We start from the raw sequence: 22733 nt of genomic DNA, 5'->3' as shown, positions 1-22733 counted from the left end.
TTCTTACCCACGACACCCTGCGATGTTGTTCAAAGGGATGAAAGGAGACTACAGGTTCCCTCTGACCTGTGGTCTGAATCCTGTTACTAGGCGTGGTGTGTGTGTGTGTGTGTGTGTGTATGTCAGTATAACCACCGAGTGAGAGCAGGCAGCCCAGGGCTCCAGTTCCTCTGTGCGATTACACACTTAATCAAATCACCGGCTTGTTTATGCTCCTTGGGCCCCAGAATGTCAGAAAAGCCCCCGCGCTCCATTCATTTCGCACACTTTCCTCCGCGCCGCGCTACACGCCGTCCATTAGTATCCTGCGACGCCGGCACCGCGCTGCCGTCAGCGGCCGAAACCGGAGAGCCCGGCCTGTAGGTGCTAAGCTCTTTAGTTGTGTTTTAGTGCCATCGGTGTACTCTTTTTTTTCCCCCGGAGAACGCTGTAAATTATTCATCGGGATCAGTTGCTTGATGAGGAGGAAGGTGATTGCTTCGGGAGGCCGGAGCGGACCATGTCTGAAAACAGGGCCGGCCAAACCACAGTCCTCCCGCGGCCCTCCCTCGTTGTTTGCGTCCGTGGCTGTTTTGATTGAGCCCGGTATAAATAGCCGTGTGTCCACTCATGGATTCATTTATTCCATTGCTCATCCTCTGATGTGTGGACACGTCTCCCGGTGACGCTTTTCAGGGAATATAATGGCCTCCGCTGCCCGTAATGTATGCAGAAAAACGGCTGATGAGCCCTTAGGGAAAACATATTGATTGTGACATTTAGAAAAATGAGAAAAGAAAGCAAACAAATCAAAGCTGCTGCTGTCGTGAGCATTACCTGAGATGTCATAAAAAGATTGATACCTAATCGATTGAAGACCAACTTATTGTTATATTTGGAATGTGACGTCATTCTGAGATGCGACACCTGACTGAATGCAGAACAAGCCTGCTATCTTGTTAGTGAACTCAAAATGCACAGCTCCATCTAGTGGTGCTTTCTTGTATGGCAGTAACCGGCAAGCATTTTAAACATTTGAGACTCCGACATTTGTTGATACGGCTCATGAATTTAGACATTCATAAGATGATTTGGTGGAATCATGGGATGTGACAGCTTCAGGCCACACAAGATGCAGAAGGGATCAGTGGGGCTGGTCAGGCAGGTGAGTTGAGGTGACTTGAACATTCGTGTGGGCCAAGGGACTGTGGACTCTCTTTCTCTCTCTCTCTCTCTCTCTCTCTCTCTCTCTCTCTCACTCTGCTGGTCCACCGCCTGTCTTGACACGGCCAAAGCAGATTTGTTCATGAAAAATGATCCGCTATCTCTCCGGCTGTATCAGTTTCCAGATATAGACTGTCAGCAGAGGCCAAATCCCCTTTAAAGACGGTTTTATCCTGATCACCGAGAGGCCTGCGGGATGTAGCGTTCTTTTATTTTTGTTCCTGATCGGCCAGGATTGGGTCTGACCTGCTGTTTTTGACCCACATAGCTTCTATATTTTTGTGTTTGGACAGCACCATATAAGTGGATAGGATATCGGTGTTGGGTAATTCGATTTTGAAGAGGTCAGGGAAGTGTGGAATGGTCTCTAGTTTTAAATAGCAGCTCTGACGGCTGTAATGTGGCTAGTTGGAGGGGATACAGCACAGATGACCAGCCTCGTGTACCCAGAAGATGACCAGCTTACAGTACCCAGAAGTCGGGTGGCGGGCGCCATAAGGGGGCACACAGTGGCCTTGCGGGAATAGCGATCCGCTGCAGTGGTGGAAGGCCGTGTGTGAGAGAGAGGGATACAGACCTCTGTTTTTCTGAAGAAATTAAATTTTTCTCTCGTTTCCTGGTTGGTGGGACCTCCTATTCAGTGTCAGACCTTTGCCTACTGGTATTTCTCACCCTCCCTTTCTCCCCCGCTGCTTTGGCCAGACCCTCAGCAAATGGACTGCAGCCCCCCGGGGACCCCACCTAAATACCCCCCCCCACCCCCACACAAGACAGGGCAGAAGGCGAACGACTGCAGTGGTGAAAATTTCAAAGACTCATTTTCATCCCCACTAAGAGCCAGCTCCCGACTCTTTTCTTTTGTCCCTATTCACTGATGGATCGGGGGATTGTGACGAGGAAGCACGGTGAAGGCGCGTGGGGTTAAATGTGTGTGTGTGTGTGTGTGTGTGTTGGGGGATGGTGTTCGGAGGCTCATAGATGGCTTGTGTTGTTCCACAATGGGAATTTACTCTCCTAGTCCGCTTAGGCCATATTTAATGAACTTATTTAGCGCACAAGTAAATCAATCAGAACTCTTCACACACACGCGCGCCCACAGAGGTGGAGCGGCACATGCGAGCTGCAGTTTATCTCGTCCAGCTGATCTTAAACCGCTAAAGTGTCGCAATTACATTGATTAGTCTGTGTTTTTAAGGCTCTGGCTCAGCAGCACCGGCACCATCCCCAGGGCAAACAAGGCATTAAATGATGATCAGCCCAGAGCAACACCCCCACCGGCTCCACAAACCACACCTCCTACACGGCCGCCCCGCCCACCTCCCCTTTTATCCCCTCTCTCAGCTCGCATGGTTTACACGATTGATCGAGTCGAGGAATCCGCTCGCTCCTGTTTAACGGTCATTTCTCTCTCTCGACATGTGTCAGAGCCTCCGGATGAGTTTTAACCGTTTACTGTAATGAGGTCACGTCCGTGTGATTCCTCATGTGCTCCCCCCCGTATGGACCACCGGCATTCTGACAGCATTTTCTCATCTTCACCGTAAACCCACGTGGTTTTGGTTACAACAGTACAGCAGCCCCGATGAATCCATTAAAAAAAAAAAAAGAATTACATGAAAACAAAGGAATTTTAAGACCGTGTTCCTCTGATGTCCCTCGCGTTGGCTGGGACAGATAACTCGTGGCGAGCGCCACGTCTGGGTGAATTTCTCCCGACGCGGCGTGGGGCTCTCGCTCGCTCTCAGATCATTACCAGTCTCCTTCAGCGGCTCTTTGTTCTGGCATCGGCTCCGCGGCGCGGCTGACATGTTGCATTTCGCCGCGCCGCACCGCGGTGTCTCGCCTGCTGGAGTCTCCCCTCGCTGAAAACACACCTCTCTTCTGACCCCCACCTCCCCCCCTCGCCCGGCCCGTTTCCTGCGCAGGCTCTCGCAAAGCAGAGCAGAGGGTGGATGGTCGGCCTCTCGCGAGAAGGTGTGGCCAATGAGACGAGATATAGAGCTATACAAAGGTAGGACAGGGTCAAGGCACACTGTGAATATGTAGAATCATGAAGAATTTTTTTTTTTTTTTTCCATGGTCCTGTTTGTCTTGGTGCGGCCGCAGCCGGTTTTCTGCTGGAACCGGCCGGGTTTAAGTTACAGGCCGGTGATAGGGCCTGGTGCTGGGCCTCCCACAGAGGTCAGAGATCACCCTGCTGTGGTATCCTGGGAGGGGGAGGAGGAGGAGGCGGCGGCCCTGCTGTCCAGGGTGCCCTGTTTCATTCAGCCGTCAGCAAAAAAAAAAAATCCACTTTTTGTTTTAAACATTTCCCTCCCTTTTCCTGGAGGACAAAAGTCACGGTGCGAGGGAGCACCAGCGCAGACACACACTCGCGCTCGCAGGACAGTGTTTTTCTCGATTAAACGTGAAGAAGCCGCCTTGGCTCCTGATTATTCAAGAAGCCCCATTTTTTGGTGGGCCTTGTCATGTAGGCCGGTCCCTGGAGGTCTCCTATGGTGCTATGGGATTTGTGAGAGTGTGTGTGTGCGTGTGTGTGTGTGCGTGTCGTACGTGTGAGTATTTCCATATGTCTAGACAAGAGCCGTGTCCCTGGGGCACCACATGTTTAGACTCAGGATATTAAATGACCTAATGGCCGTGTTGGATTTGTGTAGGATTCATTTAGAGAGTCTAGAGTGTGGCATTAAATCATAATGAAGAAGGGATGAGGAGTGATAGAAGGCAGAGGCGTCCGTGTTGGGAGCTTGTCTAGAGTAATGCGCAGCCAGAGCCACTGCATAAAACATTACTGATGGAAGGGGAAAAAAATAAAAATACTGCGAGGCAAACCACCTAAGTGCTGGCTAACGTCTGGGCCGCTAGAAAACACGCTCTAAACAGATGCTGCCGCAGATCGAGTTCTTTTTCATCTCTTCCCCCCCCCAAGATGAGTGAGTATGTGTGTATATATATATATATATATTTTTTTTTTTGGAGTAAAATAGTCGTTTGGTCAGTTGATGTAACTTCCTGCTGCGGTTGAGCCCCTCTGTGGATAGGAACTCCTCCACTTCCTGAACCTGACTAATCATTTGGTCTGTGCAGAAAGCCAGAAGCCTTTGGTCTGCCAACTTGCACTCAATGACCAAAATCCAATTTCCTGTGGAAGTGGTAGTTAAAAATTGGGTTGCAACAGGAAACAAATGTTCTGGCCTGATTATGCTTCTTAAAGAGCATCATAATCCTTAGGAACTCCATCACTCGGTTTTAGTTGTTCATTAATTTATAAATCCCTTATTATAAATTTGTATTTATATTGCAATATATTGAAGTGGGATATTAATGTTATTTGATCATGGGCTGTACTAATGCAATAGTTATCAATAGGTTGCAAAATGAATACATTTACATTTATAAATAAATATAATATGGGTCTGTAAGTAGATTGCATTTGCTCAATAAGTTATCAGGTTCATGAGTAATTCTTTTTCCAAGACATTTGGTCAATCTGAGTATTTGTAATTGGCCTGTTTGTAATTTTATCAACCCTATGGCATCATTTTAGCACAAATTACTCCAAAATCCCTGCCTGGCAGTTTTGTTCTTCACTCACTCATTTAGTTACTTACCAGGCTTATGTAGACTTTGAATTGGGTTTCCCTATGAAAAAGAATCGCCAAATCTATCACAAATGTTGAGAAAACACGCCATAAATTCTGTCATTTTGATAGCAAAAATCACCCCAAAAAATCCTGATGGGACTGGTTAGCGAACCAAACAGTTTACAACTTGACAACAGAGACCGTGTGCATTTGTGGACTCTCATTCAGCTCTGCTGCTGTGTGATTATGGAACCTCTGCTCAGCTCGGCCCGGCTCTGAGAGAGAGAGAGAGAGAGAGAGAGAGAGAGAGCAGCGCTATTGATCTGTGTGAACTCTGTCCACTCCCCGGACCAGACATTCGTTCCATCACTCAGGGCGCCTCGGCAGCCAGGTATCAGCCCGTGTGTGGCGGCGTGGTTGTGTGGCGCGCTCGTCCTTCTCTGTGTGTGTCTGTCTCTCCCTCTATGAGTGTGTGAGGTTAGAGGGCCGGGGGCAGCGAGAGACCACACATATTCAGCAGCAGCAGTATTCGTCTACTGCAGGGCGGCCAGAATATTGATCAGCTTCTTGTAATAGAGAGAGAGCAGTGTGCCCAATCAATGTTTGATCCCCCCCCCCTTCCTCCCCCCATCTCTCTCTCTCTCTCTCTCTCTCAGTCAACCTGTTCACATTATCTGCAGTGAATACAAATACACCCCTCACCATTCTTCTTGAACATGCACTCACTCTGTGTCTCTTTGTGCGTCTCTGTCATGTCGGAATGGTATTGATGCACCAACACCACGGTCCAGCAAATGAGTTTACCTCCTCCCTCCCTTGACCTTATTAGCGCAGCGCTGCAGCCATTTGTGGGCTGCGCACGGACCCAGCGCGTTACGGCAAACGCGAGGGCCGAGGCCCTCAGTTTTTCTGCGAAATTGGAAGTGGCGTGTAGGACACTGAGGGATAAAACCAGGCTTTTCATTATGCAAGTGTTCTGGATTTTTTTTTTTTTACTTTGAGCAGGATTTTTGATACAGATTATAAATATAACAAAGATTAATAATGTCCCCTACCCTGGACTGCCCACTCTGTCAGTCAGAAATAGAAATCATTTAGGTAATCCAGATGCTTTGCCTCAGTTTGTGTGTGTGTGTGTGTGTGTGTGCGCATAGAATTTGGTCTGAAGTCAACAGCATTTTGCAGCTCACACAGAAAGCTTTTTTGTTTGCATCAAAATGCTGGTCTTGAGTAACCATGTGCATAGGCATACACACAGCGTCTCACACACACCAGCGTCCACAAAGGACCAAAGAGCCGCCCTATAGCGATCAGTTTGTTTGTTTTGAAGGAGGCTTGCTGGTATAGAAGAGCCACGGTAATTCCATCTCCTCAAAGTGCAGGGAAAACACTGACTGAATGCCTGATTGATCGAATAAAGCAATTAATGTGGCTAATTGATCCGGTATTTGTGAGTGCTATCGTTTTGAGCCTATGGTGTCACTGCTCATTAACCAATCGGATGAAATAGATGCTATGTGCGAGCTACTGTGAAATAAACAAACATAAACAATGCCAGAGTTTGTGTGTGTGTGTGTGGGTGGGTGTGTGTGTGTGTGGGGGGGGGGGGGGGGGTGGGGGGGGGGGGGGGGGGTGGGTTGAGTGTGTTTATGCAAATGTTTTGGCATGTATGTTATTGTGGCCTTCTGTCAGTGAATAGCATGTGAATAGGCCCACTGACATGGTTTCATGAATGGGACAGGCTAGTACAACACCAGAATTTGGGTTTAGAGGTCTGGACCAAGAACCATCCATCATGGCTGTGCTCATAATGTTGAAATAGGGATGCACCCTCTTGATTTTGATGCATACTGAATCTCAAAGTATCTTTTATTAACATTTTGTATACCAGTAACATTATAGGCACAATTTTTGAAGTGTGCTGCTAGTTTGCGAGTGTGAGGTCAAAGGCGTCTTCAAGATTTACATAAACAGATAAATAAGAACGACTTGGTAGGTTTTTTTATCTTGAAGAAGAGAAACTTAACTACCCTATTTTGTTGGTGTGTAATTGTTTCTGACACCAATTTTTAAAAAGGCCCCTTGATATGTCACATGCACAATCGGTTTATCGGTTTAGGTAAGTCCTGTAGACACCTTTATCTTTACAGTAGTAAGGCTACACTTAACAAATCCCACATTTATAGAAAAACTAATATTTTATTTTGTTCCTAAATAATCTCTTTGGGGATAACTGGGGGACACCAGGCACACACACATAGACACGGGTGCAGACAAACACTAGGCCCTCTGTGAGCAGATGCCCTATCTGCAGTGATGAGGGCCTGGCAGCAGGCAGAGGTAGTGTGGGGGCTTGGCTGCCCTGGGCCGTGCTGGTGAGTGATGAATGGGGCTCACCTGGTGGTCCCGGCGCGGGCTGGCATCCCCTCGTCGCGGGGGTCTCCCACCACCCTGTCCCGAGCAGCGTGTGGCAGGAGGCGGCAGCCAGTGATGTATTAATCAAACTCTTCCACCTCGTTCCATCTCTCCTCCTCAGCCTCCCTCCCCGCCCACCTCTCGCCTCCCCTTATGTATTCTCCCGGACTCCCATCCTACTTGGAACAATAGGTCTCATGTGGCAGAGCCTGCAAGCGTGCGTTCGATACCACAGACGGCTTCACCGACAGAGGCCATTTTAGAGCTGTGCCACTGGCCGGTGTCTGAGTGGATCTACAGTGGGGACTTAATGGTGTTACTGGGTGGATAATCTGGGGTGCGTTTTCCAACATAACACACAATAGCAGTTTTCCTTCAGAGTTCCCTCGTAAATAACAGGTCACCCGGCACGAGTATTAGGTTTTACACGGTCATAGCTCTTACGTCTGATTGAATTGACTCATTAAATCCCTGTGTCCTCCCTATTTAGCCGGATTTGGTTTTTGAGAATAAGTCAGCGTTAGCTGTGTTTCAGTTTGTTACACCTTTGTTATAAATTTGAAACCTATAGTTCCAATGGGATTATGCTCTGCGAATAAAGCAATGAAGAGGAAAAATAAGCTCAAAGCAGCTTTAATATAAAAAAAGAATTCACAAAGAAAATACTCTCACTAGGAAACAAAATCCTTGTTAAATGAAACACGACAAACGTATCATTGCAAATTATTATTTACCACAATGTGAAATTGACCAGCGTTCTGTTTTGGATCAGACGAGGCTCATTAAAAATACATGGTGTGTATTGAGCTGAGCAAGCCAATTAGGGCACAGGCCCTCATTTGATCACTAATAATTGCTCTTGCTGCTGCAGCATTGCTGTGTTCTGCTGTCTAGGGGTCTGTGAGCATTACCTTTGTGCCAGATGATCTGTAAATAAGTGTTTTTATATATTTATTTATTATTTTTTGTTTTTACTCTGGTAAAAAAAAAAAATTTTTTTTTGATATCCTGGGATTTCTGTCCTGGCTGCAGTAGCGGCCATGGTGTTGTGTTGGCATGTGCAACGCTGCTTCAACAGACGGCTCGGCGTCAGTGCTACACCCTGACACTTTGATTCTGCATCTTCATCATCAAAGCTTCATAAATGCTGTTTACTGCCGGTTTCTGGATCAAACAGACGCGGCGTTCTCTACGTATGGCCCGATGCAGTCGGCATGTCACACGGCATTACACGAGACGTCTGCTTTTCAGGTTCAGTCTCTTTACTCCATCCCGCATGTTGTGTTTTATGGTTAGACTGATTTCACAGAACCTTTTGAAACAGTCCCAATTCGTCTTATCGTGGTGTAATTAAAGAGAGGGGTGCCCTTCCTTTGGGGTTTCTGTTTAAATCAAGGCAGTGTGGCTGCAAGAGCCCGGATGACTGGGGCGGCTGAAGCCCTTGCAGGGCAAAGACTCATAGAGCTCATAAACGTGAAGCCCATTCATTTGTGTGCATTTTCTCCACCAGTGTGAAAAAGAAAGCTCGTGCGTGTGCGTACATGTGGGCCACATAGCGCACACAGTCATACTGTTTTCTGGTAAATAAACAAACAGAAAAATAAATGAATAAATAGCAGTGACCCGCATGCACCCCATGACTCTCCAGACAGCAGATTTGTTGTAACTGGGGCCGGACTTGGCCTCGGAATGCTGGCTTTCCTCTCAGGAAGTATTGTTCCTCACCGCTCTCTATAAACAGTGGAAAACGGACTTGAAGGAAAAGTCCCGGACTCAGTGTTTCCACTGTAAACAGGGCCGCGCTGCTCGCTCCACCCTCAGCAGTGGGTTGTAGAGGGGTAGCCCATGGCCTCTTTCTGGGGGAAGGATTTTCCAGCAGAGCTGTTTGTTTTGACTCTATGGCAGCATTAGCCTCCAACACTCAGGGAGGGAGTCTGTTTGACCGAGGTATTACGTAAATGGACGTGTCCCGAGCGTGAACCAGTGGCGGTGGCTGCTGTCAGAATCACAGTGGTTAATGTCACCGTGTCATGTTTGACTTTGTGCTTGTCATGCTGAAATACAATTTAACTTTCGCCCACTTAGTGGTTGTACTATTTATTGCATAGGGGTGCCACTCTGGCGTCCTCGTGTACGATATCAGCAAATGTACGTTCACTGACCACTTACACCCATGTATATTCAACTTCTATTTCATATTATTCATCTGTATTTTCCAGGAAGGAGAAATCCTGGTACAGAAATATAGTCACAGCTGAGAAGGGACCTGAATGAGGTAGAAGTTAATGGTAGAGGCTAACTGGCCGTGGCATAAAGCTAACTTAGTAGTAATTATATAGTAATTTTATATTGTTGCCACGAAGATGGCCATTTATCAGTTAAAAAGATCTGCCAGATAATGTTTTAATTTTTTTATCAGTTATCGTTATATTTGATTAATAATCATCATCATTTGTTTGATCAGCAATAGCCATATCCGTTCAGATAATCATCGCGTTTACTTTTTAATACCGCTATAAGCCCTGTTTAATTGCTGGCTGGTGTTTAGGCGGCCATGTTTTGATTAATCTCCCTGACTGTGTTTAAGATGTTCAGATGTTCCACTTCCTTTGTTACACACATGATGGGCCTCTCACCTTCTGCTCTCAGCCCGCTAATTAATCTGCTCCACAGTCAGAGGGGGAGACGTGGGGAAGAATAAAAAAAGCCCGTCTTCACTGCCATCTGTTGCCACCCGTTTTTCCACCTAGAAGAGCTACAAAGACCCCCACCCCACCCCCTCCAGCCACCCATTGCTTCTCCAAACTGTATTGCATCGGGAGCGTTAAGAGGGACTCTCCGTATCTCAAACGCACCAAGAATCTCATCTAAATGGAAAACACATTGTCTTCGTTATTTTGCAAGTGCTGAAAGAACACCGTTGCCATAGTAACAGCCATCTGAGAAGCCAAGGGCTGGTTTTAGGCCAGAGAACGGAGCCCAGTGGATGAGCTGTTCCTTCAGAGCCAGACGGCAAAGGAAGCCAGTTAGCCGGCGTCAAAGTGCCTGCTTCCTCCCTAATTCATTTCAAGGGGGAAGGTGGGCATGAGCGGTGGCGAAAATGTACCCCCTCATTGTCCCGACCCTAGGAAGGGTCGTACACGCTTTGTTTTCCATGGTGGCGCAGGAAGGCGATGAAGTGCGCTGGAAAGGAAAATGATGAAGAAAGCCGCTAAACCAGATGAAATTGCCTGCGTCTATAAAGACATGGCTGCCAGACATAGCAGGCATTCCGTGCGGGAGCGTTGGTAATGAATGCCAAGAAAACAGTTGTTTTTTATGAGCCAATGCTTTCCAATCTTTGTGAAAAAGGGGGAAAAAAGGGAAAAGAAGACATCATGGAGAGGTTTATAAAACATTTATTTTAAGACGTAAAGTATGCTCGAATCACAAAGTGTATTATACAAGCACTCAAATCCCAGTCAAAGCCCCTCTTCCTGTTGTGTTCGTTTCACTTCATTTTTAATACCGACTGCATGTTCTTTTCATGGCATCAGTGGAGCATCGATTCTAAGAATTTAAATGTCGGAGACCGTGCCTGTAAGGCTAAGCTTAATCGCTTATTTGCGGCACAACGGTTTGTGTCATTTAGCCTGAGATGAGACTTTGGATGCTTCTCCCCGTCTCCTTTTCACACCCAGACAGCAAGGTACTGAACACAATGAACTGCAAAAATAACGTTGCCATTTCTTGTATAAATAATTGGCACTTATCCCGTAGGACACCTTGAGCCATTTGAAGCTGTCACTGGCTGGCTCGCCAAAAATGAGTCCGGTGAAATGACATCCAGAGGAAATGCTCCCAGAGAGAGACAAGATTCCAGCGCAGTGGAAGGGAAGTGTGCTTCATCGCAACGCTGCTTAATGATGTTCACTCCGAATGGCACTTGGCTGTCGTGGCGCCGTGCGGCTCCGGGCGAGTGGGCTGTGGGAGACGGAGGCTGAAATGGCCAGAGCGGCGGCTCGGGGGAGGCTGCCGCCCCCCCGGTGATGCATGTCAGCGCGTAATTGGTTTACCTGCTTGGTGTCTGTTGCTCTGTCTTGTGTGAGGATAAAAACAAATTACTGAGCTCTGACCTTTCTACACACAAAGCTGCAGAGGAGAGGAGGGACGTACCTGCTGCCTCTGGGGAGTGTCCTGTTCTTCTCGGGGTCCCTTAACCAGTATTTACTTTCTGGTATGGTTAGATAACGTATCGGTAATAAGTTATGATCGGTAAATTAACATTTATAGGCTTTTTGCACCTGAGGAACTCTTCTTTGTGTCTAATGCTACAGTCTAAGCTGTTCCACTTGAAACTACAGTCGTGGCCAAAAGTTTTGAGAATGACACAAATACTGGTTTGCTGAAGACTGACCTGATGAATTGCAAAGTGAAAATTAACTTAATCCCCAAAAAAACATTTCATCGACTGCATTTCATACTGGCCATAAAAGGACCTGCTGGATCATTTCAGTGAGCCTCTCCTTTACACATGTGAGAGTGTTGATGAGCACAAGGCGGGAGATCATTCTGTATCTAAATCAACCATTTATTGGATCATCAAAAACTTCAAGGAGAGACGTTCAAGTGTTGTGAAGAAGGCTTCAGGGTTCAGGACCGTCTCCTAAAGATGATTCAGCTGCAGGATCGGGGTGTCACCAGTGCAGCGCTTGCTCAAGAATGACAGCAGGAAGGTGTGAGGGCATCTGCACACACAGTACAGCATGTACATTAAGGATAAGACTTTTGGCGGATGGCCTGGTGTCATGAAGGCCACAAAGAAGCCACTTCTCTCCAAGAAAAACATCAAGGACAGACTGATATTCTTCAAAAAGTTTGGATTGGACTGCTGGGGTAAAGTCATTTTCTCGGATGATGCCCTTGTCCTATTGTTTGGGGCATTTGTAAAAAATGATTGTGAGCGCCACCATCAGTCCTGTCTCATCATCCTGAGGGAGTCGCCTAAGAACACAGCCATGAATAAGATAAGATAAGATAAGATAAGATAAACCTTTATTAGTCCCACAAGTGGGAAATTGCACTTGAATAAAGAACGGTACCAAAACATCCTTTGACAGCAACTTCTCCCAACAATCCAATAACAATTTGGTGAAGAACAATGCCTTTCCCAGCATGATGGAACATCAAATAAGGCCAAAGTGATAACCTACTAGCTTGGTGAACAAAACATTGACATTTTGGGTCCATGGCCAGGAAACTCCCTGGCCCAAAGTCCAATTGAGAAGTTGTGGTTCTCCCACCCAAGAGGTGGGTGGACAAACAAAAACCCACAATCTTTGACAAACTCCAACCACTGGTTATGTAGGAATGGGTTGTCATTCATCAGGATTTGACCAAGAAGTTGACTGACAGCATGGCAGGGCAGAGGTCTTGAAGAAAAGGGACAACACTGCAAATGTTGACTCTTTGCATAAACTTGATATCATTTTCAACAAAAGCCTTTGAAACTTGCTTGTAATTATACTTCATTACACAAAAACAACTGACAAAAAGATATAAAAACACTGAAACAGCAAACTTTGTGAAAAAACAGCATTTGTGTCACGAGTGTAAAACATTTGGCCACGAGTGTATTGGTGATGTAAAAGTATGTTGATTGGTCAAATGCATGAGGTTCCAAACCAAGCAACCTGGAGCAGTGCTGTTTTTATTGTTCATCAGTATCGGAAGGCAAAAAAATATATATTGTCCAGTATGACAGCTTTATAACAAGTATTTTTATGCACAGTACATTTCTCACAAGCATATTAATCCCTAAAGACAATTTCCCACCAGACAGCATTTCAAGGTGTTTTCTACTGGTGATGAGAAGGATCATTTAGCTCATGTACAGTGGTCACCATGGGATCCAGTCTTGTTAAGTGCATATTTGCCCAATTGCCATGAGGTCTTATAGTGACCCAGTTTGAGAGATTTTCCTGCTGTGAAACAATGGCGCTCCTGTGGTGGGCAAGTTATATTACTTTACAGATCTGTAAATTCTACCAGAAGAGCTACATTAGGGGAAATGAGTTCTTGAGGGAACTGCACCGGTGGCTAGGGTCAAATGTGTTCCTTTAACTACTGGTTCCAAAAGCACCTATTCTCATGACATAACACAAGCATCATAATACAGCCACAAGGATTGTTTTCTTGCGTAATTAACAATAATCACTTAAATTTATTAAATCATTATACCTGTCACATGTTCCTCCCAATTATCATTATACATAATGTATTATTATATAATCATGGCCAAAAGCAAATAAAAGGTGAGGCAGTTGAGTAAGAAAAAAATTATATCATGATAAAGGTAGGTATCTTGCTGCCCACATGGAATTGCCCTGACTCAATTTGGCCAGCATTGTATTCAGAACATTTTCTTCTTTCCAGGTTGGGGGCTCAATTGCCTCAGCCCGACTTGCATTCGTAAATTCAGAGCAAGCTGTTTGCACAATGCGGGTTTCTGTTTTCGCCACTTATCTAGCCAGAGCGGTACCAGAAAGCAGGGGCGAGTGAGGGCGGGAGTAATTCCCTCCCTTCCCGCATGAAGAATACAATATCCATTTTAGTGACAGCCTAGATGGGCTCCGGTTTAAATCTTAATCTGTGGGTGGATGAGCCACAGACTGCCAGATTGATTCCAGCGCTGCTCCCTGTGTGTTTCTGCATGCTCCAGGCGACACTGCAAAAGTTGATTTTCTTTTGTGATAGTCTGACACTTCACTGCCACCCTCCACCCTCCCGCCGCTCACTTCCCGCTCCACCGCCGCGGTGCAACTCTTCACTTGCCCTGCAATTTCCTCTGCAGACAAACAAAAATATATACACGCTATCCAGGATTCAACTCTAATAGTAAAAATGTTTTATCAGTTACAGTTTATTATTAATCACAAAGATTTTCAAATGCAATAAATTCTATTGCAATGCAATACATATCGCAATAAATTCTAAAGACTAAAGGTTATTATAATGCATGCATGCTAAACTATTACAAGGGTCAGAAAGAGGCTCAGATGAGGGGCCACAGTGAGATGATCTAGTCATCTTTATAAATGAAATACTCTTCAGACTCTGACAGAAATTGAATTTGCACTGCTCTGATTCCATTCCTCTGCTCATAGGTCAGACACAAGGCGAAACACAGCTGCGTTAATTGCATTTGTTTATTTTAACCTGTTAAATATTTTTTAGATTAATCAGAGTTAATCGATTAACGTGTTAATTTTGACAGCCCTGAAATAAATACTTACATGCATATGTAATTTTCCAAGCTCCCCTGAGTGGTTTTGCTGTTCAGAGCCGACTCCGGTGTTGTTCCCATCGACCTGGCCCGGTAGTGTTGGCAAATCGGTGCAGTGCACGCTGCTGCTAAGTGCCCTCTGAGAGGCTGTTTATGAAGCCGGAAAAGAAGCACAATTTTCAGCGCAGATGTACTTTGCAGCACTAAGGCTGCATGATGATGTTGGGGTGCCTCCCATAGCTGTTTACCCGTGTGTTATTGTGCTCTCTGATGAATATGACACAGCCACTCTGGTGTTTGCGGCGAATGTTATACTGCATTGGATTATTAGGGTTTTTTTGTTCCCCTGCTCCTGTTGATTTTTAGTGCATCTGCTGCTGGGAGTGCTGCGGCTTGTGTTTGGCAGACTGCGGTCCTGGCCTTGTGGCGAATCTAATGGCCCTGGGCGGGGAGCGGCCAGGTCTGCGCGGTCCGTGGGGACCCCTCCATATGTGGCTCCGTAGCGCTTTCTGCCTGGGCCGGCCAGCAGAGCATGTGTGAAGTGTGAGTTTACTCTCAGTCCATTACTGACTAATCTCGTTAGCACTCTGCCCAATCCAACATGCAGATGCCCTCAACAACAACAAAAAACTCCACTCATTTAATAAAGCAAAGCGCAGTGTGTTTACAGTAAAGGCCCATGATCTAAATTATGAGGTTTATACCCCTGCACTATAACTGACTAATCCTTTATAAGAAAATGTGTGTTGTTGTTTTTTTTTTCTTCTGCTAATTGTGTTAATCGGATGCTGTGCATTTCTGTGTATGCGCATGCATGCACCAGTGTGATTGAACAGCGCCCCTTTGGCCGTTTCCAAAAAATTTATGTCGTTTAAAAGCCCCCTGTAACATTTTTGCTAATTAGATTTTAAAAAGAAATCTTGAACACAGCAGGAGCTGCATCACAGGAGGCCTGCATTCTAACAGCCTGTTTTCTGCTTACATCTCTTACATGAACATGTAAGCGTAGGGCTGTAATGAACATGCCGCGCGTTATGAACGTTTCATCTTGTCGTGGCTACTGAACTGAGATCAGTGGGACTGAAATGAGTCGGTCAGTAATTCTTTTAGGTTTAGAACACCAGATAGGGTCCTTACCCTCCAAGTGGCAGGACGTCCCTGTAAGGATTTTGGCAGTAATTGCTGATGGTGAGTGCGAAGGCTGAAACAGTAGGATGAGGAATTTCTCAGCTTACCTCTCAGGGCGGCAGCAGCCCCCAGGAGTACGTTGGCTGTGTTTCTGGAGTGCTGCCTGAGAGGTTAGGTTTACAGCGGCCTGTCAGGCCACCTCGTCACTCACACTCTCCCGGCGCTGCCGCTTCTGCCGCCGATGGCGCCGCCCTCCCTCCCTGCGTCTCCTTCTCTCTTCCTCCCACACCCCGTCTAGCTAATGTTGCGCCTTTTGCTTTTATTAACTTTTACAAGAATGTAAATTACTGCTTTTAAAAAAGGCTTAGCCTCGAATTCCTCATCTCTGCTGTCATCTTAAAAGAGAAGTTTGGAGATTTAAGCATCTCTCCTGAAAGTAAAACCCCATTTTTTGCAGCATGGGGGGACTTAAGTTTGCCCTCCCTCACAGACTGATAAGGCAGCATCTTGGCAGAGGCGTCCCGCCCCTGTGCTGCAGCGCGGATTGGAGTGCTCTTATGAATGAGGTTAAGAGGATACCCATGTGAGAACGCTACACTGGCTCTACCTCAACGGTGTCAAGGATTGTGTTTCTCAGAGAACACTTGAGCGATAACATCTGAGCGATCTGTTCAGAACCTGCTTTTCGTAACACTTATACGTTTTGCACGTGTCTGGGCACAAGTGTGAGTGCTGCTTAGCATGGATACAGTACAGTACATCAGCTCGGATTGGCGCTGGGTGCTGGCAACGCAGGTAACGAAGGCATGATGACCGTGTTCCATCATGGGTTCCACGAGACTTGGTGGATGCATGAGAAAATGTACATTTTTGGAATCTCTATTTGGCCGTATTTCAGTGCCTACCTTTATCTCATTGGGTTTAACTACAGTATATAATAATGCTGATATACACTAATAATGCTGAATACACTAAAATGACATTTATGAACACCTATGTAGAAGCTTGCAGGGTGGAAGTATTCTAGTGGGTAACACACCAGAAGACCCAGGTTCAAATCCCACTTACTACCATTGTGTCCCTGAGCAAGACACTTAACCCTAAGTTGCTCCAGGGGGGGACTGTCCCCTAAGTCGCTCTGGATAAGGGCGTCTGATAAATTCTGTAAATGTAAATGTAAGTTGACAGAAACATGAGGATTGGATTTTTTTTTTTACATTAAAAAACATTTAAAACATGGGACATGCTTGCTAACTTCACATCGAGCATGAACAGTGCTAGCTGGCTAATTAGCTGTAAGGGGAAAAACCATCCATTTCCTGTTTGTGTGCATGTACTTGTGATAATGCTGAAGATTTTGAATTCTGTCACTGATAAAGGACGTCCCGAGCGGTGGATGCTGACGTTTCTTTTGAAGGTACTCTGTGATGAATGGCCAGCCCAGAAAGGGCTGAACGGGCGCAGTTATTTGGAGATAAGAGCAGCCTGGCTGTAGATGTTTCCTCGGGGCTGTGGCTATTTTGTTCTCCATTCTGCTGGGAGATTGGAGCTGCTCCTGATTTATTTACACAGGCCCATCCAGAGCAGGCAGCTGGCAATCTGCGGCAAATGAGAGAATTTCTGCGTGCCTCGGAGAGGGCCGGGGAGGGCAATAGTCTGGAACTCGGACCACATGCTGCTCTTTCTCCACTCTTCTTCCTCTCTTTCCGCTCTCTCTTTCAGACACACATACAAAGATACATACATACATATCAGTGTGTTGATAAGAATGAAGAGTTGTACTGTGATGTATTCGCTCGTGGTTATATACACTCGTGTGGCCTTGCCAGCTGTCTGGGGTTAGATAGACCAGGCTGTGGGGAAGGCTTATCCGAGATTTTCCTCCTATTTTAATTCCGGGGTCTCTCTGTAGTGATGGAATCGAGCTTGGCCTATGTAGTTTCCTGACTCTGTGTTTTCTTCGCTTTCTTCATTCATGCAAGGATTTTCACTTTTTAACGGTGGCCCAGCATCAAAACTAGAACTCAGCGCAATAACAGATATGAGTTGTTGGCCATGCCAATAACGGATTCAAATCTTGGAAGTGAGATAAATTATTAAATAAATTTATTTAATTGAGGTTTTGAAAGCCGCCGGTGTTTGTAGGTGTGTTTTTAACTAGAGTTCACCCCTTCACAAGGTTACTACAGGACAGTGCAAGTCTCAGAAAGTAGTACAGTAAACCACATAGCTCTCCACTTATTTTGCCTAAATGAGCCGTTTAAAAAAAAAAAAAAAAGTAGGTTGAGAAAATGCAGCTTCTGTGCAATTCTCCAGACACCCTAAAGTGGCATAATGTATCTTAAATTATACATGACTTGTGTTATCTAATGAGTGCAACCACTTTATTTATTGGCCTACGTGACCACGGCACTGAAAAGTGGCCTCGTACCGTAGTATTGTAGTATGCTAGTGGAGGGTTAGGCTCGGGTCGAGTTAGGCTGCGCCGCCGGTGTATGTAAACAGCGCGCTACACCAGTGGACTTTGTAACACTTTGCCGCCACACACGCCCACGGCCTCTGGTTAAATGCGCAGCAGGAACCGACAGATCGCTCCTGGAGTGTCTAGTGGCGCATACCTGCTGCCGGAGAGACTTAAGCTGCACGCTGCACCCCTGTATTTATAGCCACCAAATGGACCCGAATGCCAGTTTGTAGCACAGCTGTTGGCAGATCCCGCATTGGCTCTTCCATTTAGGGGGCCCAGCCACAGGCGGCATGATCATTCGTCACATAAAAATGGTAACTTGCTTTTTAATTACTCTTCTGAACAGAATATTAGGTCTATTTTAAGCAATTGACACTTGTCTCAATTGCTTGTCTCCAGAGTTTCAGCTTGTGGGTGCGTTGGGAAGTTTGGTGTCCTCCTCGCAGCATCCAGGTGAGAAATTTGAGCAGATACCAGCATGGAGCGGTGTAAATGGGGGGCCATTTGGCAGGGCAGCCCCCCGTTATAGCTCCCTCTTTTGGAGGATGCTCCTGCAGGACAAGGGCACAGGGAGACACAGGCCATTGGTGCCTGGTGTCGGGGGTGGGAAACAAAATGCCTGAACATGACAGAGAACGTTCCTCTTCCTGTCTGCTGCAGATGCGTTGTGCACTAGCCTGTTTTTATTCACCGCGTGATACAGTAGAGTCGTGAATTATAAATACGATCCTGCCCTCGGAACGCCCTTCCAGCCGGTGTTCCTCCTGGTTGTAAACTGGAGTCTGTGATCTGATTGCGGTGGGTCCTGCTGCGGTGCGCAGAATCGGGTCGACCGGCCCGTAGGATATAAACTTAGCACATGCACATGAGCCGACTGGCTGCTTTTAAAGCAAATGGCCTCTTTTTACCCCACCCCACCTCGCCGTTGGGCCAGACCAGCAGTGCCACAGCTTGCATGTGGCATGGTCGTATGGCCAGCAGCCATACAAGATGCGGAGAGGCGAGAACGAAGCTGTCGGGAAGCCGGGCGCTCTCATCCAAAGTGGACACTGTCCACTAATCACAGGTTCAGTTCCCCCAGAGCAGCACTGGATTAACTCTGTTGTTCAGGAACACAATGATGGGGGGGGGGCAGGATTTGTAAGAGCTCAGTTCACGCTAGTTGGGAGCTCAAGTTGAGTGGGTATCACTGTTTGCTGTTTTATGTCCCCCCCTCTGCCCATGTCACTGCGCGTTTCCAAGATATATGTTGGCTTAGTGTTTAAGGAACCGGCCCTGTTATCAGAAGGTTGCCGGTTCGATTCCCTGTCATGGCTGCCCACTGCTCACCAAGGGTGATGGTTAAAAGCAGAGGACATGTTTTGTTGTCTCACCACGTGTTGTGCTGCAGTGTTTCACAATGACAATCACTTCACTTTCATATGGCACAGTTGCACACTTTACTGTCTGCAACGCCTCTCCACCCACCTTCATCTCAATGTGCGTTTCCGCCATGCATCTGGCACAAAGACAGTAGGTAGGGAAGCAGTTGTAATGGAGGCCGCGCGTGTTAAAGGGTAACAAATGGGGAGCGGGACGAGAGAGTGGTGACGTTGAGGATGGGAGAGGGGCCAGGCGCCACGGCCTGCGTTTATTGGCTGGAGCGGAGGCACATGATTGCAGTGCGCTCGGGGTGAGTGGCAGAGCTGCAGACCAAACCACATTAGATGAAATGAATCCATTCCTCTGCCTGTTACAGCCCCACGGTCTCACAGGAGGGAGAGGGTGGGGGAGAGAGAGAGAGAAAGAGGGGGGGGTGGCAGAGGGAGTGTGGAGGAGGACACACACACACACACACACACAGTGCAGAGCGCTACCGAGAGACTTGCAGTGGCGATTATAGCACATTTTATGGGAAGGACAATAGTGAGCCAGCAGAGTGGCTTTTTCACCCTGCAGGAGCTCCACCACTCATAACAAACAGAGCTTTGTTAGCTCTCGGAGGGAGGGGGGCTACTGACCAGGGCCCTTCCGCGTCCAGGACCCTCTCCGAGGGGTTGCAGACATGTCACCGACCCCTCACCCCAATCCGGACCCTTCAGGGAGTTAGAATACCCAGCCGCGCTCCGATCCCACTCATTCAGAGGTCACTTCCTTCAATTTTTTTTTAAGGGCCGTCCCCATAAAGTGAGGGTAATGGCTCTCTCCCCGTGACCCCGTGCGCGGCTTACTTGAACTCTGCAGTGTACAGTACGGTGCCTTATCTCAGGGTGGGTCTCGGATTGTGCCTCTCCAAATGGGGTGTGAAAGTGAGGCTGTTTATCCTCGGCTCCGATCGATGTGCACAGGCGCTGGAGCACGGCGGAAAGCCCGCACATAAAAACCCATCTTCCCTCAAAACCACGACAGCCCTGGCCTACGCTCACACTGCCAATCACCTCTGCCCCTTCACACAGACCGTTTTATTTTTATTCCACAATACGACTGCTCCAATCAGCAAAGGTATTACTAAATCATTTACATAGCTAGTCCTTCAATGTGACTTGAGTGCTTGTTATTAATTTCCGGGGAACCATGCAAAACTGACCCTCCAGCACGGCGCTGCCGCACATGCCAATACCTCGATAAAAAACCTGGAAACCTACACACAGCTGGTTTTTATGTCACGTTTCATAGTTCACCGTCACTGGACTTTTGTTTATGGTATTGTACAATTCATCACCAGCCATTGGCAGGCTCACTCTACTCTGGAAGGGGGTCCCTCTCTGTATCACTCCTTCCCAACATTTCTTCCTTTCTTTTTTTTTGTTTTTGTGTGCCATTTTCCTTGTGTGCAGAAGGGTCAAGTGTGGGGGGTGTCAACTGTAGGGCCTGTCAAAGCCCATTGAGACATGCTGTATGTGATTTTGGGCTATATAAGAAATAAATGTGTGTTGTTGTTGTTGTTTGGATTGACGGTGCATTTTTGCGCTCTGCACAGTTGTATTTACAGGTTATGCAAATGGTTACGGTGCAGAAATGCTGCCCGGATTCATGTTGAAGTTTGAAGTTTGATAGAATTAATCATGTAGCCCTAATCGTGACAATGATACGCTATCACCAGATTGCCACGCGTCCTGGCTGCTTGTTGACGGAACTGACGTGGTGACAGAGGTGCTGCTTTGGTGTGTGTAGGCGCAGGAAGTGTGCGCGTGTGATTATGAAGAAATAATGTCCCTGTGCTCTCAGCCCGGCTCTGTGGCCCGAGTGTCGCGGTCCGCTGCGCAGATCCCCCCCGCACGACTATTACGGCTGAGGGTCGGCGCGATGGCCTGTAATTTCTTGCCCCACTTCCTCCGCTTTGTTTGCTGCTCCTGTGGCATGCGTTATTTGTGGGTATATGTTCGTCTGATATGATTAATCTCCCTTCTGCTTTGTGCTCCTTTTTTTTAGGGCTGTTATGTGCGTAGCCTAATTTGTTGCGTAATCGCTCCTTCGCACCTCGTCTAATGGATCCGGGTCTGATTACGTACAGAAAGCTGTTCAGACGGGTTCGGAGAAAGCTGAGGGCCAAGTGCGCAGATGTTTTATAAAGGGCGAGTGAAGTCAGAAGCTGTATATAATGGGTAGTGTTTTGGAGGGGCGGCCCCCGGAGGTGACGGGGGGTGGGGGGGGGGCAGAAGTGCCGGACGCTGCGACGCGCTTTGCCGCCCAAGCCGGCCCGGCGACGTCACACACACGGCAAGATGCTCGCCAACCGGTGTAATGATGTGTTCATGCCGTTGTTTTTCCACCCAGACACCGAGGGCCCTGCATTTGTAGGGCAAACAAAAGCTGTGGCCACAGGGGAGAGCAGAGAGGGACAGAGAGAGAGAGAGAAAAAGAGAGAGAGAGAGAAGGCGTGGGCTGGAGATACCCCCCTTCCCCTTTCCTCTATCACTCTATTTCTTTATATCCCCTCCTCTGTAAGACTCTCCCTCCACGGCTCTTGTTGGTAGCTGGAGGTGTGAAAGGCAGCAGGGTGGGGTAAGGGGGGGTAGTTAATCAATAGCCACAAGGTCAGACGGGCAGCCGCTGGTTAGAGTGTGCCCTGTTAGTGGGCTGTAGCCGGGGATTTGTAGCGCTTGTAAAGGCTTAAAGGAACACTGGGCAGTTCTTTGTGCCGCTCGGGGAAGGCGCAGCCGCTGCGGCGTCAAACAGAGTCCCCTGCTGGACACCGGGCGCCACTGCAGCGGATCGGATCCTTAAACGTGTGGCTAAGCGGGGATTTCTGTCTATACGATACCTGCACTGTGTTATGAAAGCGCCCGATCGCTTAAACTCGTGCTCTCACCACAGGGCACTACGGGTCGGTGTTATCGGAAATTGATACGAGTGCAGCATCGCTGTATGTACCTGCTCAGGGTTGGGGTGCGATTCGTATATAAAATTGTTATCCTTTACCTGGGAGTCCCTCCTGACCTGCAGTGGCCATTTTGCTGTTGCGGAGCAGCCGAGAGGCAGCTAATACACAGAAGCAGCGACGGCTCATGGCTGCCTGCTTCTCCCCGCCGCGTCTCCAAATGCCCCAAATGCGATGAGTTCCGCTGGGCTCGCTAAGATGTCCTTAGCTGTGGCACGGAGCGGATCATCTCTCTCTCTCCGCCAGCCAGGCTCAGAGCGGCTCGACCCAGCAGGAGCTCCCACAGCCAGGCCTTATCAGCGCGGCCCAGCG

The 22733-nt window shown here is 47.4% G+C and overlaps 1 protein-coding gene and 1 long non-coding RNA gene across 7 annotated transcripts in view; one reads left to right on the top strand and one right to left on the bottom strand.

Annotated features, from left to right (window-relative positions):
- zmiz1a (zinc finger, MIZ-type containing 1a) overlaps positions 1-22733 on the top strand; it is a 103169-nt gene that overhangs the window by 40587 nt on the left and 39849 nt on the right. The gene's annotated exons all lie outside the window — the stretch shown is intronic.
- On the bottom strand, positions 14014-22717 carry LOC114795493 (uncharacterized). Its single transcript, XR_003750514.1, has 3 exons — positions 22463-22717; positions 14477-14613; positions 14014-14028 (listed from the first exon to the last, which is right to left on the bottom strand). It is a non-coding gene; the product is annotated as an uncharacterized LOC114795493 (long non-coding RNA).

Source organism: Denticeps clupeoides, chromosome 8, assembly GCF_900700375.1.
Source record: "Denticeps clupeoides chromosome 8, fDenClu1.1, whole genome shotgun sequence".
Taxonomy (NCBI): Eukaryota; Metazoa; Chordata; class Actinopteri; order Clupeiformes; family Denticipitidae; genus Denticeps; species Denticeps clupeoides.
The sequence above is the reverse complement of the archived record's forward strand: the minus strand, read 5'-3'. Positions and strand labels throughout refer to the sequence as shown.